We start from the raw sequence: 7,260 nt of genomic DNA on the forward strand, positions 1-7,260 counted from the left end.
ATGGCAAGCTTGTCAGATACACAACTCGATTGGTGGTAAAAGGCTTCGAGCAGAAGAAAGGTATTGATTTTGACAAATTCTCACCTGTTGTCAAAATGACTTCTATTCGAACAATCTTGAGCTTAACAGTTAGCCTGGATCTTGAAGTGGTGCAGTTGGACGTGAAAACTGCATTTCTTCATGGAGATTTGGAAGAGGAGATCTATATGGAGCAACCAGAAGGATTTGAAGTAGCTGAAAGGAAACACATGGTGTGCAAACTGAATAAGAGTCTTTATGGGTTGAAGTAGGCAACAAGGCAATGGTACAAGAAGTTTGACTCATTAATGAAAAGTCAAACTTACACAAAGACATATTCTGATCTATGTGTATACTTCAAAAGGTTTTCTGACAACAACTTTATTATTTTGTTGTTGTATGTGGATGACATATTAATTGTAGGAAAAAACAAGGGGCTGATCGCAAAGTTGAAGGAAGATTTGTCCAAGTCATTTGATATAAAGGACTTGCTCCCAACACAAAAAATTCTGGGTATGAAGATAGTTCGAGAGCGAACAAGTAGAAAGTTGTGGCTATCTCAGGAGAAGTACATTGAACGTGTACTGGAACGCTTCAACATGAAGAATGCTAAGCCAGTCAGCACACCTATTGCTAATCATCTAAAGTTGAGCAAGAAGATGTGTCCTACAACAATGGAGTAGAAAGGGAACATGGCTAGAGTTCCTTATTCTTCAGCAGTCGGAATCTTGATGTATGCAATGGTATGCACCAGACCCGATATTGCTCATGCTGTTGGTGTTGTTAGCAGATTCCTTGAAAATCGTAGAAAGGAATATTGAGAAGCAGTCAAGTGAATACTCATGTACCTAAGAGGTACTGTAGGAGATTACTTGTGTTTTGGAGGATCTGATCCAATCTTGAAAGGCTACATGAATGCTGATATGGCAGGTGATCTTGATAATCGTAAATCTACTACAGGATACCTGTTCACATTTTCAGGGGGAGCTATATCATGACAGTCGAAGTTGCAGAAGTGTGTTGCACTCTCTACAACTGAATCAAAGTATATTGCCGCTACTGAAGCTGGCAATGAGATGGTTTGACTGAAATGGTTCCTTCGAGAGCTTGGACTACATCAAAACGAGTATGTCGTCTATTGTGACAGTCAAAGTGCAATAGACCTGAGCAAAAATACCATGTATCATACAAGAACGAAGCATATCGACGTGAGATATCACTGGATTAGAGAAAGAATAGACGATAGATCTATACAGGTCAAGAAGATCCATACAAGCAAGAATCCTTAAGCTATGCTGGCCAAGGTGGTACCAAGAGACAAGTTCGAGCTATGCAAAGAATTTGTCGACATAAACTCTATGTGAAAAACTGGAGATACCTCTTTATGGTGCATGAGACTGGAGGGGAAGATTGTGGGTTCCATCCCATGAATGTGAAAGGAAGACAAACTTCCTTTGACATAAAGTACCATGCTGCCAAATCTACAGGAAATGTGATTTGGGTTGGCAGATTTTTCATTGCTTTCACAAGGTGAAAGTTTGACATTTATATTATGATGATGTCATCCATGATGCAAGCAAGGAGAATTGGATGTCTATAAATAAATAGCTCCTGATTCAGTTGAAGTTACACCAACAAAGAGAGAAAGAAAGAGTGAGGTTTCACAGACAAGGTATAAGAAAATAGTCTGTGAGAAAAATAGAGAGTGAGCGATATTGTAGTAAGGTGAGAATATCAAAAGAGGGTTATTTCTTCTGAGTATTGTAGTGGTCTTTGGTGTATTTTACTCGGACCTATAAAGTGTAAAATTTCTTGCTACAATGATATCAGTTGCTTGTCTCGAGGCCGTGATTTTTCCCTTATTCAAAATGGTTTTCCACGTAAAAATCTTGGTGTCGTTGTTACTCTTTTATTCTTGCTAATTACTGTATCTCGGTGTTATGTTATTATTCCTCTTTTATTACTGTGAATATTATTTCTATAAGGGTTTATTCGCAACAAACAGAACCAATTTCAGAGCTACCCCTGAATTTTCGTATACAATTTTGCATAATTTTATTATATTATTTGGTTCATATTTTTAAAAGAGTTAATTATCGTATAAAACTTAGCATAACATATTCAATGTTTGGTTTAGTATTTTAATTTTCTTCCTACATAATATTTGCAACTTTACGATAGAATCTTTATATTATTTTATGTGGAGTAGAATATAGAATAAGAATACAAATATTTATTGTACCTGAATCAAATTGTTAAACCGACGAAACTACCTTCACTACTTCAAAATCATATCTTTTCATCGTTTGTAAAATATTGAACTCCTTACACTGCTGAAATATTATCTTCTTCGGGCTTCAATCTTTCTTGTGGAATCATCCTAGTTGGGTGGAGTTAATCACAAATTATATTGGATTCTAATAAACATGCCAACTCATGAGAAAAACACATCAACTATCTTTTTTAAAAAAAAATGTTTACCCACATTATGACTATGATACCCTAAACAATATACCATAAGCAATGAAACATGCAAAGAAGCTGTAAAATGAAAGCTACAAACAAAGAGAAAAAACACATTTTCAGAATTGTATATTCCAACTTCCAAGTCTTAATAGACCAGCAAAACTTCCAACTATCTCATCCTACCTATCTTGTTGAATTGGCCAAATTTTTTTGCCAAATTAACAAATATTGCCACATTATGAAAAATTGAATCAACTATCATTTTTCCTAAATTATAACTATAAAAATATGCTCGAAGCAATTACAAATGGAAGGAAATTGTAAAAAGAAAGCTACTAATAGAGAAGAAACATTAAAAAAATATTTTAAAATTGTGTCATGCAGGTCGACAATATTTTTTACTATCATCATCCTACCTATATATCATTTGAATTGGACACAAGATATGTATGATTGTCAAATCTTCCCCGATTATGAAAAAGAGCATCAACTATCAGTTTTTCAAACAAATAATTTGCAAAAAAACTAGTATTAACTTGGCATGATTCGAAATGTGGAGTATGAAGGAAAATAAAATTTAACCGCTTTTATAAAAATAGCGAAACAATACAACTTTGCAAAAATAACAAATGAAACAGCTGGAGAACATTTCTCATCAATGCAAAAAAAAAAAGTGACTTCTATCTCCTCCATTTTTGTCATTCTCAGAACCGAAGAAGTATGCTCAAGCATTGCAGAGCAAATAATATGAGAAAGATAGCATATACTCAGTAATCAAGCAAAACCATTTTATATGAGAAATAGATACATAATTAAAACTTATTTTAATAAGATAGGTAGAATGAAAATAGTACTAAAACTAGGCAATAGACTTGTGAACAGATTAAATAGATAGAATGAAGATAGTATCAAGCCTTGCAAATTGAATGCTTGAGCGAAATTCAACATAGAAGTATCTCCTCCGTTTCTATCCCTAAAACTGAAGCAACCATGCACCCCATCATAACCCCCAACAGTCTTCCCGGTGTGCCCATTAAATTCCTCTCCTATATACTTCATCTTAGTGGGCAGAATTGTTTACCCTTAAAACAGTCCAATTGAATTTATACGTGGTTTCTAGACAAGTGAATTAATTCGATCCTAAAATAATAAAAGAATTGAAGAAATACGCAATACTTAGCCTTGAGATGAAGATGAAATAGTAGAAACAGTAAATCTGGGAGCAAGGCTTCCGGGCACAACCGTAATGAAATCGAACAGTAAGAAGATAAAATTGTACAGAGCTTTGAATAGATTATAGCGTAAGTTTGCAAGAAAATTCGTATCCTTTACAATGATAACAAAGCTCACTATTTATAGCTGCACCTAGGGAACAAGGTCCTAGGATCATGCCCTTCTTTAACGTCAATTATGAGGGCCATTGAAGAATGTGTAACATTGAGCATAAATGACAAATTCTTTATAACCGACAATGTACTAAATGTTGCAGAATATTCTCCATTAAATGCTACCGGTGGCATATATTTATTACATCTTTATGAGCATCGTTCTTCCCGGTAACAAATGGAACTGTTGTCTTCGGTTTTAGCTATCCTCTGTCTTCGTCTCCACGTGTCATTCTCTTATGCTATTACTTAGCATAGCATATTTTTACCCTATACAGATAGCCCCCTGTATAACGACCTCACCGGTCATTTTGAGAGTTATAACCCCGTTCCCTCATTTACTGTTTATTTTGTACTTTATAGCTACTATGTGACTTGGCAGGGTAGTCGGTTCGGGTCCGGAGAGGTTTCAGAATGAGTTGAGATACTTAGTCTCAAGGTTGAAAGCTTAAGTTGAAAAGGTTGACCGAATATTGACTTATGTGTAAATGACTCAAGAATAGAGTTTTGATGGTTTTTTAGCTCCGTTGGGTGATTTTGGACTTAGGAGTGTGTCCGGATTGTGATTTGGAGGTCCGTAGTTGAACTAAACTTGAAATGGAAAAAGTTAGAAATTTGAAAGTTTGACCGAGAGTGGACTTTGTAGTTACCGGGCTCAGGATGGGGTTCCGGGTGGAGTAGGTCCGTGGTGTCATTTGTGGCTTGTGTACAAAGTTTGAGGTCAATCAGATGCGATTTAATAGGTTTCAACATCGTTTGTAGAAGGTGGAATTCCTTAGTTTTATTAGGTTTGAATTGGGGTGAGATTCGTATTTTTGATGTGATTTGAGGGCTCGACTAAGTTCGTATCATGTTTTAGGACTTGCTGGTATGTTTGGTAGAGGTCCCGGTGGCCTCGGGTTGAGTTCGGATGGGTAACATCTCAAATTTGGAGTTTGAAGGAATGTTGAAGCTCACCAGTTCTGGTGCAATCGCACTTGCGGAGTGGTGATCGCATGTGTGAGCGGAGAAGCTCATATGCGATTTTAAGGGGAGTGTGCATTGGTCGCAGGCGCAAGGGAATTTTCCGCACGTGCGTGGCCGCAGATGCGGCGACTGGAGCGTAGAAGCGAAATTGGTTATGTGAGCCAGGTCCGCAGAAGCGGCAATGTGGCTCGCACAAGCGAGTCCGCATGAGCGAAATGTTGGTCCGCAGGAGCGGAGGAAAGCACAGAGGCGGAAGAAGGGTCGCTTCTGTGACACCGCAGAAGCGGGTAAGTTGCCGCATGTGCGAGAAGGCCTGGGCAGTGTATTAAAACGAGGGTTCCGTAGTTTTCTTCATTTTTAACATTTCAAGCTCGGGATTAGGCGATTTTGGAGAGGGATTTTGAATGGATTCTTGAGGTAAGTTACTTGTGGTTAAATTTATTCAATAATTATGCTTCCCCATTGATTTTTCCACCTAGATTGCGTGGTTTTGAGGTGTAATTTTGGGAGTTAAGGCTAGGGATTTGGAGAGTTTAAATTTGGAATTTAGGGGTCGATTTGGTGTTAGATTTTGGTAAATTTGGTATGGTTGGACTCGTGGTTGAATAGGCTTTCGGATTTTGTGACTTTTATCGGATTTCGAGACGTGGGCTGACTTTAGAGTGCACCGGAGTTGTGTATTCATGTTTGGGTTGTGCTCGGGCTCCTATAAGCCCAGGAATGACTTTTAAGCTTCAAGCTTCAATATCTAACATGTGGTAATATTGCTCGGAAGATAGAGATGGTCCATAATCAGGAGCATGAGGAGAGGGAGGCTAAGAGGCATCGTAGTTCGGGTGGTTCCAGTGGTGTTCCTTCTGGGGGACAATCCTACCACAACATGGGTCGTCCTTATAGGCCCACTCAGACGACTCGTCCAGATCATCGCAGTGCATCAGTTAGCCATGGTTCTTACAGTGATCGCTCTGTCCAGTCTTCATTCAGTGCACTACTAGGGCAGAGTTCTCACCATCCCACGTCTGTTCAGGTTTCTACAGGCAGTTCCTCGGGTTATTAAGAGCAGCAGCTCCGTCAGAGGAGGGGTTGTTTTGAGTGCGGGGACTTGGTTCATATCAAGAGAGATTGCCCTAGATTGTTGAGTTGGGCTCCACAACAAAGTTCTCGTCTGATGGTACCAGCACCAGCAGTTACACCACCCACCCAGCCAGCTTGGGAAGGGGCTCAGGAAACTAAGGGTCGCCCAAGAGGGGGGGGGGCAATCAGGTGGCGGTGAAGCCCAATTCTATGCTATTCCTTCTAGTCCAGATGCCGTTGCTTTAGATGTAGTGATCACAAGTATTGTCTCAGTGTGCCACATATATGCTTCCACATTATTTGACCCTGGTTCTACTTATTCCTACGTGTCCTCCTATTTTACTCGTTATTTGGATATGCCCCGTGAGTCCTTAGTTCCACCTGTTCATGTATCTACGCCGGTAGGCTATACTATTGTTATGGACCATGTATATCGGTCGTGTGTAGTGACTATTGGGGGATTGGAGACCAGAGTTGATCTCTTATTGCTTAGTATGGTTGATTTCGACGTGATCTTGGGTATGGACTGGTTGTCTCCATGTCATGCTATTTTGGATTGTCATGCTAAGACCGTGATATTGGCGATGCCGGGTTTGCCAAGGATCGAGTGGAGAGGTTCTCTAGATTATATTCCCAGCAGAGTGATTTTTTATTTGAAGGCCCAATGGATGGTTGGGAAGGGATGTCTGTCATATTTTGCCTTTATGAGGGATTTTGGTGCTGATACTCATACTATTGACTCTGTTCCGATGGTGTGAGATTTTCCGGATATATTTCCTGCAGACCTGCCGGGCATGCCACCCGACAAAGATATTGACTTTGGTATTAACTTGGTGCCGGGCACTCATCCTATTTCTATTCCTCCGTATCGTATGACACTAGATGAGTTGAAGGAATTGAAAGAACAACTTCAGGAACTTCATGATAAGGGGTTTATTAGGCCTAGTGTGTTGCCTTGGGGTGCACCGGTTCTGTTTGTGAAGAAGAAGGATGGTACTATGCGGATGTGCATCGATTATAGGCAGTTGAACAAAGTTATAATCAAGAACAAGTATCCTTTGCCGCGCATTGATGATCTATTTGACCAGCTTCTGGGAGCGAGGGTATTCTCTAAGATTGATTTGAGGTCTGGGTATCACTAGTTGAAGATTCAGGACTCGGATATTCTAAAGACGACATTCAGGACCCGTTTTGGTCACTATGAATTCCTTGTGATATCTTTGGGGATGACAAATGCCCCAGCATCGTTCATGCATATGATGAACATTGTATTTCAACCTTATCTCGACTCGTTCGTCATAGTGTTCATTGATGATATCCTGGTGTATTCACGTAGCCAGGAGGAACATAC

The sequence above is a fragment of the Nicotiana tabacum genome, chromosome 12 (genome assembly GCF_000715075.1).
Source record: "Nicotiana tabacum cultivar K326 chromosome 12, ASM71507v2, whole genome shotgun sequence".
NCBI classification, from domain to species: Eukaryota; Viridiplantae; Streptophyta; class Magnoliopsida; order Solanales; family Solanaceae; genus Nicotiana; species Nicotiana tabacum.